Source organism: Lissotriton helveticus (genome assembly GCF_964261635.1).
Source record: "Lissotriton helveticus chromosome 1_1 unlocalized genomic scaffold, aLisHel1.1 SUPER_1_unloc_47, whole genome shotgun sequence".
In the NCBI taxonomy this organism is placed as follows: domain Eukaryota; kingdom Metazoa; phylum Chordata; class Amphibia; order Caudata; family Salamandridae; genus Lissotriton; species Lissotriton helveticus.
Genome location: NW_027611689.1, coordinates 1,366,369 through 1,378,770, shown reverse-complemented (window position 1 = coordinate 1,378,770; position 12,402 = coordinate 1,366,369). Strand labels below are relative to the sequence as shown.

The 12,402-nt window shown below is 52.7% G+C and overlaps 1 long non-coding RNA gene across 1 annotated transcript in view; it reads right to left on the bottom strand.

Moving 5' to 3' along the window:
• The window catches only part of LOC144806125 (uncharacterized), a 46,948-nt gene that overhangs the window by 21,014 nt on the left and 13,532 nt on the right, over positions 1 to 12,402 (bottom strand). The window contains exon 2 of the long non-coding RNA XR_013605698.1: positions 9,804 to 9,923. This is a non-coding gene — a long non-coding RNA (uncharacterized LOC144806125). The remainder of the gene's footprint in view (positions 1 to 9,803; positions 9,924 to 12,402) is intronic.

The following is a 12,402-nucleotide window of genomic DNA, read 5'->3' as shown; positions in this document are numbered from 1 at the left end:
CCCCTCCGAACCATCACGGCCCCGGTCGTAGGCCGAGCCCTAATGGGGATCTTCTCCAGAGTCGGCTTCCCCCGAGAAGTCGTGAGTGATCGGGGCACAAACTTTATCTCCAAGTATATGCGATCCCTGTGGCAACAGTGTGGGGTCACATATAAGTTCACCACCCCGTATCACCCCCAAGGAAATGGACTGGTGGAACGGTTTAACCGAACACTAAAGGGGATGATCAAGGGCCTAGAAGAACCGCTACGACGTAAATGGGATGTCCTGCTGCCTTTCCTCCTGTTTGCATATCGCGAAGTACCCCAGAAGTCCCTGGGGTTCAGCCCCTTCGAACTATTGTATGGGCACCCGGTCCGAGGCCCCCTCAGCCTGGTCAAAGAAGGCTGGGAGACGGCTGTCCGAGGGGCTCCCCCAGATGTCTACCAGTACCTCCTGACCCTCCGCAACCAAACTCGGAAGTTCCGGGAACTAGCCGAAGCCAACCTGGAGGCTAGTCAGGAGGAGATGAAGCGCTGGTATGACCAGAACGCCTCATCCATCGAATTCGAGCCGGGCCAGCGGGTCTGGGTCATGTCCCCGGTTGAACTCTGCGCCCTCCAGGACAAATGGACAGGGCCCTTTAAGGTGGTGGAGCGCAAGAGCCCCATCACTTACTTGGTGGACATAGAGTCCCCCAGGAACCCCCTCCGGGTTCTACACGCTAACCGGCTCCAGCCGCACTTTGCCCACACTGAACTAAGTCTGCTGCTAGCGACCGATGACGGAGCTGAAGACGACTCCGAACCTCTACCAGATCTCCTGAGCACTACTGAGAAAGACGGCTCCGTCAAAGGGGTCACGCTCTCATCTACCCTGACCCCAGAACAGCACCAAGACTGCCGGAAGCTGCTGGGACAGTTCGCAGACCTATTTTCCCTCACTCCCGGGGGGCACCCGATGGTGCGTCCACAATGTAGACACCGGAGACAACCCACCTGTAAGGCACAGAGCTTTCTGAGTGCACGACCGAGTGCGGGCCTGCATCCAGTCCGAGGTGGCCAAGATGCTGGCGCTGGGGGTGATCGAACCCTCCGACAGTCCGTGGGCCAGTCCAGTTGTCCTGGTCCCTAAAGCCGCTCCCCCCGGCACACCCCCGGAGCTCCGGTTCTGTGTTGACTACCGGGGGCTGAATGCAGTCACCAGGACCGACGCCCATCCCATCCCCCGGGCGGATGAACTGATCGATCGCCTGGGGGCTGCAAAGTATCTCAGCACCTTGGACCTCACGGCTGAGTATTGGCAGATCGGCCTCACCCCTGGAGCGCAAGAGCGATCGGCCTTCTCGACCCCTGATGGCCACTACCATTTCAAGGTGATGCCCTTCGGCATGAAAAACGCCCCGGCCACCTTCCAGAGACTCGTGAATAGGGTGCTGGCCGGTCTAGAAGAGTTCAGCGCCGCCTACCTAGACGACATTGCGGTGTACAGCCTCCACTGGGATGCACACCTGACCCACCTCCGGGAGGTCCTGACGGCCCTCCGCCGGGCCGGACTGACAATAAAAGCCAGCAAGTGCCAGATAGGCCAAGGGTCCGTGACCTATCTGGGACACCAAGTAGGGAGCGGCCAGGTGGCTCCCCTCCAGCCAAAAATTGACGCTATCCAGGCCTGGGAGCCCCCGGCCACCCAGACCGCCGTCCGAGCCTTCCTGGGGCTCACTGGATATTATCGGCGCTTCATCAAAAACTATGGGAGCATTGTGGGGCCCCTCACAGAACTGACCTCGAAGAAACTACCACCAAAGGTGCGCTGGACCCCCGAGTGCCAAGCCGCCTTCAAAACACTGAAGACTGCCATGTGCACCGCCCCTGTGCTCCAAGCCCCCGACTACAGCCGAGAGTTTGTGGTCCAAACCGACGCCTCGGAGCACGGCATTGGGGCGGTCCTCTCCCAAGTGAACCCTGAGGGGGCCGACCTTCCCGTTGCCTTCATCAGCCGGCGGCTGCTGGCCAGAGAACAACGATGGAGCACCATCGAGAGAGAAGCCTTCGCCGTCGTGTGGGCCCTAAAGAAGCTCCGGCCCTACCTCTTCGGCACCCACTTTCGGGTCCAGACCGACCACCGGCCCCTGCGGTGGTTGATGCAGATGCGGGGAGAAAACCCGAAACTGTTGCGATGGTCCATCTCCCTGCACGGGATGGACTTCACTGTGGAGCATCGCCCCGGCAACGACCACGCCAATGCTGACGGCCTGTCCCGATTCTTCCGCCTCGGCGAGGAGAATCCCCAAGAAGATGGGTGACTCTCCCCTGCCTTCAGCTGGGGGGACGCGTGTTGGACCCGGCCGCCTGGCGTGGTCCTACCCCTCCCGCATGGCGGGCCCAGGACGACATCGGGCTTCCACCGAGCCTCGAGCAGCCCTTTCGCCCGACCCTGCACGCCCCAACACTATCGGTCCCGGACTCCCACTACCGGCCTGGCTCCATCTTGGGCCCATCACGTCCTGAGCACGAGGCCTTGCCCGACTCCATCTTGGGCCCACCACGCCACGACCACGTGGCCTCGGCCCCGGCCCAGGCCCCAGCGAAGCCCAGACATCTAGGCACCAAGATCCACCCAGGTGGTCGAGTGGCCACTCGACAGATCCCGGAGGAAGGGGAGTTTCGATGGCCCTCCAGCCGTCCCCGGACGCCTGGTATCGATCGCCCTCCGGCCTCCCTGAGCGCTGGCTCCACCCCCCTGCTGGGTGTCTGGACACCATCATCCCGGCCCCTCTGGCCCCCAGGCGCGAGGGTCCGGACATCAAAGGACCCCAGTCCTATATCTGGGCCAGCCGCAGAGTAGGACGGCAGTTGTATCCTGGACTGGAAGCCCTGCTGACACTGTCGCGGCCGACACCAGACGAACTCATCTTTCCTGTAACCCGAAGCTACCTTGAGAGCCTGCTGGCGCTGCCGCGGCCCACCTTTGCTGAACCATCTTGGGAGCCTGCTGGCGCTGCCGCGGCCCACCTTTGCTGAACCATCTTGGGAGCCTGCTGGCGCTGCCGCGGCCCACCTTTGCTGAACCATCTTGGGAGCCTGCTGGCGCTGCCGTGGCCCACCTTTGCTGAACCATCTTGGGAGCCTGCTGGCGCTGACGTGGCCCACCTTTACTGAACCATCTCGAGAGCCTGCTGGCGCTGCCGCGGCCTCCCCTCCGACACCGACCACCTGTCGAGTCCTGCTGGCGCTGCCGCGACTCAACCTCTCGGAACCCCCGGCTCGAGGATTGAGAGCTGTGCGCAAGGTATCCCTTCTGGCACCCCTATCGAGACTGTCCCGCTACCCTGACCCTTTTACGAGACTCTACAGGTCCCTCGATCTGCTTGTACATATCGCTGAGAACCAGCAACCTTTATTTCCTGATAAAGCTTACGAACTTAACCTCTGGTGTGGTGTCCATTTGTAGTGTTGTGATCTCTCTGCTGTATGATCCTGGGAGAGGACCCTCACCCAGGAGGCCTCTCGGCAACGCTCGGCTACTTCTTGACGGAGAGGTGGGCCTAGGGGTGGCCAGTCAGACATCTTCTGCCTCCCCAGGGGTCGCCTTTCTAACAGCCGGGAATACACATATGTCTCTGCGGTACACAAATCCTTCTTAAGGTTAGACTACCTATTTGTTCCCCACGCTCGGATTGGGAGAGTGGACTTGACGTCTATACTGCCATGAGGTCTCTCAGACCACTCCCCAATTACTATTGTCCTTCTCCTAGATAGGAGGCGGCAACCGTGGAGGCGGCAACCGTTTCGATGGCGTCTCTCCACATGGCACCTACAACAAGACGACTACCAGTCTCACATGAGGGAGGCCATAGCCCACTATTGGGAGGACAATGATGGGTCAGAGACAGACGACGTGACCCTCTGGGAGGCTCTGAAGCCCACACTCTGAGGAGTGGATATAGCCTAGTGTGCGGCGGCCCGTAGGGCGCGTAGGGAGGGCCTGGAGAAGGCGGCGGATCAGGTCCATACCTCAGAGGAGCAGTGCACGGCGACCGGGGATGACGGCGACGTGCGACGGCTACTACAGACGCAGCAGGCTTCTGCGTCTTTACACCTTGATGAGTCACAGCAGGTATGGCTAGCTACACAGAGCAGAATATACCAGTGGGGGGATAAGTCCAGCACACTGCTATATAGGCTCTGCCAGAGCACGTTCCAGGCGCAGCCCCTGCCAGGTCTTTGAAATGAGACCGGAGATTCCTTGTCAGCCCCCCGAGGAGCTAGCAGACAGCTTTGCGCGCTATTATGCAGCACAGTATGCCCCTCGGAATCCCTCCCAGCAGATGCTATTGATAAATTTCTTGCAGACCGCCCGCCACGGCCTATATCGGAAGAGGGGCGGGATCGTCTCGAACTCCCGTTATCAGCAGAGGAATTGGGAACGGCCCTTGGGGAATTGAAGGCAGGGAAGGCCCCCCGACCCAACGGGTTCCCGTGCGAGTTCTTTAGGAAATATCACCTCCAGTTGGGGGCGTATTATAAGAGAGCGCTAGAGGCAGCCAGGGAGTGTGGCCGCTTGCCGGCAGATTGGAGACATGCTGAAATCATGGTCTTTTGTAAGCCCGGGAGGCCCCCCGAACGTCACGAATCATATAGACCCATATCGCTTCTAAATGTAGAGGCGAAGATATTAGCTAAGGCACTCGCCAATCGCCTTCTTCCATACATCACCGACTTGGTCCATCCGGACCAAGTGGGATTTATGCCTCACAGAGCGACGAGACACAACATTAGGCGTGCTCAGGTGGCGGTGGAGATGATGCGGGCCAAAGGAACCCAGGCGGCACTTCTGCTGTCCGACATCGATAGAGCTTTTGACTCGCTGAGTTGTGTTTACTTGCATGCGCTCCTGCCTCGCCTGAATCTTGGACCCCTGTTTTTATCATACTTAAAGTTGCTGTATACCGATCTGACGGCCTCTGTGAGAGTGGCTGGGGCTCTGTCCGGCGCCTTTACTTTTGGACGGGGCACTCGACAGGGGTGTCCCCTCTCGCCGTACCTGTTCGCCCTTGCCATGGAACCCTTGGCGGCGTGGGTTTGAATAGACGCACAGATGCGGGGCTTCAAATGGGAGGCGGGACCAACAGACAGAATCACGCTATATGCCGACGATGTTCTTTTCTTCCTCATGGAACTCAAAAGGTCAGGACCGAGGGTTCTAGAAATTATGCGGGTGTTCGGGGAGGTATCGGGGCTCAATCTAAATTTGCGGAAGTCCACACTGTGGGCACTGGGAGACCGTACGGAGCTGGGGGCCTGGGCGTTAGCATTGCAGGGGGCGACGAGAGGCCTTAAGTATCTTGGGGTGTTTCTGACGGACATACCTGGGGTCTCGTGGGAGCTCAATGTCGTTCCTGTCTGGGACCGGGTCCGGTCGGAGATGAAAACATGGTCGCGTATGCCCCTGAACCTCTATGGCCCCTCGGCCATTTTCAAGATGGTGGCCCTCCCGCGTCTACTTTATCAACTGCAGAACCACCCCTACCCTATCGCGCCACAGTGGTTTCGTCAGGTCAATTCGGCGCTGGGCCAGTTCCTCTGGGCCGGGGGTGCGGTGAGAGTGGCGCTCTGCACCTGTTTCCTCTCCACATATTGCGGTGGATTGGCATCGTCGGATGTCTTGTCCTATTATCAGGCGTCCCACCTACTGATATTGAACGAGTGGTGGTATGGGGACCGGGGAGATCCAGCGTATGCCCTGGAGAGGTATCTGATGGAGCTGGACACTCTACATACAATATTATATTCGGCCAGAAAGAGGAAGAGGCTCCCTGTGGTCACACAGGTGGTCTTCCAGATTTGGCGACAGGCGCTTCGCCGCATGGGCTGGTGGAACAGACTGACCGATGAGACCCCATTGTGGCAGAATGGTCGGTTACCGGCTCTGGCATCCTTACAGGGGTTCCGCGGCTGGGACGTGATAGGAATCTCGGCGTTGGGCCATGTAATGAAAGGCACGATCCTAAAATCGTTCTAAGAGCTGAGGGACGAATATGGCATGCCCCGAACCCAGTTCTTTAAATATTTTCAGTTCCGACATGCCATCTCCCCTACCCTTGAGGGTCTGGACTCCTTACCTGAATTCAGCCCCCTGGAAGCTCAAGTGTTCATGGGAGAATTGGAGGATAAAAAGATATCCCGCATATACCAATCGTTGGTTACGCACTGTTCCCCTTCGCTTGATAAGCTGCGGACCACGTGGGAGGGAGATGTGGGTGGGCTACAAGAAGAGGATTGGAGAGAGGCTCTTGCTGCCCCCAGGGGAGCGGCTGTTGCTGTACGCCTTCGATTTATCCAATTCAAATACCTGCATAGAGCTTACTATACTAGAGAGAGGTTATGGCGAGCTGGCTTGATTGCGTCCCCTGAATGCCTGAGATGTGGTCGGCAGGTGGGCACTTTCCTGCATACAGTATGGTCCTGTGGAGCACTGGAGAGATTCTGGACAGGTGTTTGAGACTGTTTGTCTGAAGTGTTGGGTTGGGAGCTCCCCCATATGCCGCAGCTGGGCCTTCTCCATGTAATGGAACAAATGGAAGGTAACATCTATAAATGGCATTTATTGCTCCTTACCGTGGCCAAGAGGGATGTAGCTAGAGCCTGGAAGGAGTGTGAAAAAAGGGCTTGGATTACTGTATGGGGCTGGAGCGTCCAGTATTTGAGGCCCGAGGCTGCGCCAGGAAACACTACAAAATTTGAAAGAGATGGGCAGACTACAGGGGGCTGTGGCTGGAGCCGCCAGCACATTGTGATTTGGATGCAGGACAGATGCGCTTAGATCCTGGGTGAGGGAGAGTATACATTAAATGTTTCATAATTGTTTTCTTTCTTAGGCCAATGTGGACATCGTGCGAGGAGATAGGGTGGAATCCGGGAGGGAGTAGCTAGTGGGGAGGCAGGGGGGTGGGAGAGTTGTGGTAATAATGCTCCATTGAATTATTGTATTGATTGGTATTCAGTGCATTTTGCTTATATGCTCGCGGCTCCTCCGGTGCTCGGAGTACCGTGGTTTTTCTTGCAATCTCTCTCAAAGAAAACAATAAAATTTTGTACTGAAAAAAAAGAAGGATCAGAATCTAAAAAAGATGCTGACCAAGCTCCCGATGACCAGCAGCAGAGAAGGGAGGCTCTCCCCAACGACACAAATCAGCCAAGATGCAGACATCTCTGAAGCCCCAGTTACCCACGCCTTTTTAGAGTCGCTATTCGGTGCATTACGAGGCGACTTGCAGACGCTTGCAGACGCTGAAAAGGGAAATAGCGGGGGAGATGAAGGAGATAGCCGATGGAGGCCACACGTTCCCAAACGGCATCAATGATGAGGCGGGACGTCGATGCCGTCGGGGACCGTGTGGCCTCCATCGAGGATCAGGAGCAAGCCAGGGAAGTGGAGGTGGAGCATCTACAGCAAGAGATACTCCGGCTCAAGGCTCAACATAGCGATCTCCAGGCACACACAGAAGACCTGGAGAAGCGGTCTTGGTGAAACAACATCCGCGTTAAGGGAGTTCCACCTAAAGAAGAAGGGCCAGCCATCACACAATACCTGTAGGGTCTCTTCAGGAGCATACTGGGCGCCCCCACCGGATACTTTGGCTTACATTCCAGACTTTCAACTAAAAGAGTGTTTGCTACGTGCTGCCAGGGACAAGCAACCACTAAGATATCAGGACCACTCCATAGCTTTGTACCAGGACCTGGCTCTAATACCCCTTCAAAAGTGTAGGGAGTTCCGAGTAGCAACTCTGCGTCTTCGAAATCAAGAAATACCGTATTCTTTGGGTCACCCTTTCCAGTTGATTTTCATATGACAGGGCAAACTCCTCCAGCTCAGATCCATGCAGGAAACTTGCCAGGTGCTGGGCATCGAGAATCCAATCCAGGAGGAGACTGAGGGCCCACAGACCAAAACTTCTCGAGAAATATGGCATAAGGTCTACAGGAGACCGGACCCCAAGACCATGGCACAAGAAAGACTGGCAGTTCTGGAGACATTCCCCCATGATGACACCGTGAATGACTTAGAGACAGATAAGTGACATTTGCAAGGCTGGGTGGGCGGCGAAGAAGTCTTCGGGGAGCGTAGAGACATGGGGATTGTAGAGACACGGGGAACTGGCCACACACGTTACCAACTATTCCGACTTCCAAGGACGCGCACGCATGAATGGCGGGCCCTGGACAATATGTGGTTAATGGGTTTCTAGTTGGGGTTAGGGAGGGGAGGGTGGAGAACTGGTATGCAGGTTAAAGGCGTTGAAGAGAGGATCAAAGGGCAATGGAGGCCGGGCAGACATTGGGAGCTCGACTGAAGAGGGATCACAGGGACCCAAATACAGGCCAAAGCTGGTGCACTCACTATGACACGCTATTTCCCAGCCCAGCTAAAAATTCGCACTCTCAATGCGAGAGGTCTCAACAATCCCAATAAAAGGAGGACCATCCTTTCCTACCTGGATAACATGGAGGCAGATGTGTGCCTTCTCCAGGAGACGCAGCTCCTCTCCAAAGATTGGCATAGAATGAGGTCACGACTCTTTCCCCAGCAGTTCTTTTCATCTACCCTCAATAAGAAGGCGGGTGGCTATTTTAGTAGCCACGCGTTTTAAGGGGACAATGGGAGAAAAGGTGGCCGAAATCAAAGAGGTTGATGGGAGCAGGGCCATCGATAGCGTAGGTGTTGGTATGAGTATTTTAGATGCCAAAATTGTGTGTCAAACCGCTAGAGTTACTGCTCCCGCAATCACCCTTCACCCGATATACAATCAATCCAGGAGCTGACTCAATAGCCAATAGATAGAAACGGGTCCTCCCCCCGCACCCCCCTGTACCAATAACCATTTCAAATACCAACCCCACCAGGGATGGTGCTAATAGGTTAAACCGGCCCAGGGGCTCGAATCAGAACAGGTTGTCTAGTACCTCGTGCATTAATGTTCCTGCCGCCTCAAGTATCAATGGCTAATCAGGATGTCCTGAGTCTGCCGCCCGCTGCTTGCCCTTAGGTGTTGGTACTTGCAGGAGTACCTACTTTGAAGAGGGATCAGCATGAGTCATGGGGCCAGCTACGCAATAAATGTGCGGACTGGCTATCAAGGAAAAGAAGCTTCCATGTATTCGAATTAAAGGAAAATACTGATCCCGCTAATAGATTACCTCATGCCCTGCCAGTAACTGAGTGTACTATTCCCATAACCCACTTATCCCCCCTATGCAAACGAAGGCCTCAGCAAGTTCAGACCTCTGTATCTTAAGCTGGAATGTTGCAAGGTTGTACTCTAAACTTCACCAGTCAGATTGGGTACAACTTATTAAAGACCAAGATATCCTTTTATTTCAGTTAACATGGGCCACACAAGAATTGCATATTGAGGGGTTTGAATGCCATAATATCCTAGCAACAACCCCCAAGCAGGAGGGGGGGGGTTATCAATCTGGGCCAATATTAAGACGGGGGATGCATAAAAACTGTACATACAGATAACAATAATTTTCTAAGCATATTATTTAATAGGGGAATTTCCTTTTTGGATAATTAATTTTTATAACAATGATTTTCATTCTGTTCCAAATATGCATTTTATAAATGTGTTTAATTTTATTGCATCTATTGGAAAATCCAAAGACTCTTTTAAGTCAGTAGGAATCTGTGCTTTACAAATGTACATAGCAGATATTGGCCCTTCCTTGTTTCACAAAAATGATTGAATACCTGCCTCGGAGCGCACTTCTACAGACGAATACAGGGTTATCATGTTGCTGCTATAAGCTTCTTACCTGTGCGAGTTATCGGGAACGATGCAGGGGGCAGACCCAAACCAGCCACATATGGAGATCAATGACAAATACTGAAGAATTAACAGAGCTTCCAAGCTGGTGACCATTACTTAATTGATCCTGAAAATAAAAGACACGTTTTTAGTATTCTGGTGACTCATGACCATAAAAAACAAAGGTTATAAATTCAATGTTGTGTCAAATACTTAAAAAATGGAACTGGATGCGCTGAATCGGATGTTGTCCTAGGTCATGCGTGACACCTTCCACCACTATTACTTCTAGTTTTGTTTTTCTCATTAAAATGATGGGCTCTAAAGTCGCAGTGTTCTAATGGATGTTGGTAACAATCAGAGGCCTGAGTGAGGGTGAAGCATGACACTGCTCTGCTTAGCAGTGAGATGACTGACAGTTCCCCAGCCCTTCCATTCTTTGACCTACAGAGGCTCGTTGGCGATTCATATTTTTTTGCAACGACAAAGAAACTTTTATTGCAGCTTGTGCCAACTGAAGAGATAAAACCCCTGGCATGTTTAATTGACTACTGACAAACATGAACAATCAAGAACATGAGTTTCTGGAAAACTATCAAGCACCCAATCAGAATCAGCCGCCCTTCACACCCAGGAATTCTTGTGGTTTTGGAAAGGATGAATTGCACGTGGTATAAGAGGAACACTACATCGACTCAAAGTTCACTTCTCAGAGATGCACTGAACTGCCAGCCTCATGGCATACTTAGCCAGCTCTTCACCTCCTCCAGCTCAAACTGTTGACCAGCTATCAGGGCAAATGAGCCTGCAGCAAAGCATCGCTGGCTTGGTTCCACACCGGACCAGGCAAGGTGGTCAACTGCATGCTCCTCCAAGTCAGCAAGCACTCTGGTCGAGCCAGTCCTAACACCACATGAATGTTCCCCATCACATCTATTTTAATGGTACTAGGTTATGTTTCTGCCAAATGATTGAGTCAAAAATTGAAAGGTTTTACTATGAAGTGCTGAAAGAGAAATCATGACGTTTTTCAATATTTCAGAGTCTGTCACAGTACACAGGACCATTATTTCTCTACAGCAGCAAATCATATATGTGGCCTGTAGAAAGCACGTTTGAATGAAACATGGAATGCATTGCAGCCAACATCATAGCAACATCATAGCAGAGTGAAAGATAACTTGTGTTATTATTCCAGCAGAACGAAATGCCATTCCTAATGTGTACGTCATTTTAAAGACAAATCCAGAAAAATGTGTGGTCAGTGTTGTTCTTCTGCCTGTTAAAAGACTATCACCATTAATGTGCCAGGAAATAAAATACTATGAGAAATCCTACTCTACGGCAGGGTGCTGCCTGCCACTATATTGCAGGTTACTTTCAACATAATCTGATTTATACATACATACTCCAGGGTGCTGCCAGCTATCGGGTCTGCAGACAGCAGTCTGGAGCCACTCAGGAAGGAGGTAAGCTCTTCATTTCATCTTAAGCCCTTAGGTTACATTCACAGCCTGATAGGTCCGGAGAACTTCATCTGCACTCTAACTGCGCCAAGCAGATGGACTTAGCCCATCATAGGCTGTGTTGTGTGCTGGGTGATGCCTGGCATCTTATTATCGTTGGCGGGAGGATGAAGCTCTGATAGGAGCTACTACAAGAAGAGCAGAGAAACAGGACCACATATTGCCACAGAGCAACAACTGCCCAGAAGCTGAAGAAATAACTCTGGAACAGCAAAACTCCTACACCCTGTAGATTTTCCAGGATAAGCATCTTCTATTGCCACACAATACTCATCCCATATTCCAATTTGTCCACATGGTGCTTCAACCCGGGTAGGTTATCAACTGCCTGTTTTGCAGATAATGTTAGATAGCTTCTGTAAGAAACTGAATTATTATTTGCGGTAGATGATTAACAATCACAACCGTTGTCAGAGTGAACTTTCAAAGCCATTCAATTAACCTAGGATCAACCCCCTGGTACCTAAGCACCGAATAGGCAGACTTAACTTAAGGTAATATGAAAAATATTTATGCAGAAACCAAAAAAGTAAGTCAAAATACAAATCAATAATTTTTTATTTTTTTTTAAATAGAAAAATAAAGTAAAGTGTATTGAACAAAATGACACTAAAATGACAAAATCCAATAGGGGGAATGAGATATGAACTGTAACGTTGTAAGAATCACAAGGTGCCAAACGGGTGAGGGGTCCGGGCATGTATTAGTCTCTCTGGAGCTGACTGCCAAGTCAGAGGAAACCGGGGGCCATGGCCTGCAAGCACATAGTGCAGGAAACAGCTGCAGTGGTCCTAGAAGACATCTAGTGCTCCAGGCTCAGATAGGGCTGCTGGCCTACAGGGGGATTCACAGCAGGTTCGGGCGCAAAGTGCTAGAGTATTGAGAACAAGCAGCAGATACCCAGCAGGGCAATAGCAGACGTAGTAGAGCTCAGCGGGAGGACAGCCCGGTGACTGCCACCCACCGGGGCTGGGATCCCCACGACAAGGCATGCCGGTCTGGTGATGTGGTAAGAGATATAGCAGCCATGTCCTCGGCGAGAAGCAAGAAGGATCAGAATCTAAAAAAGATGCTGACCAA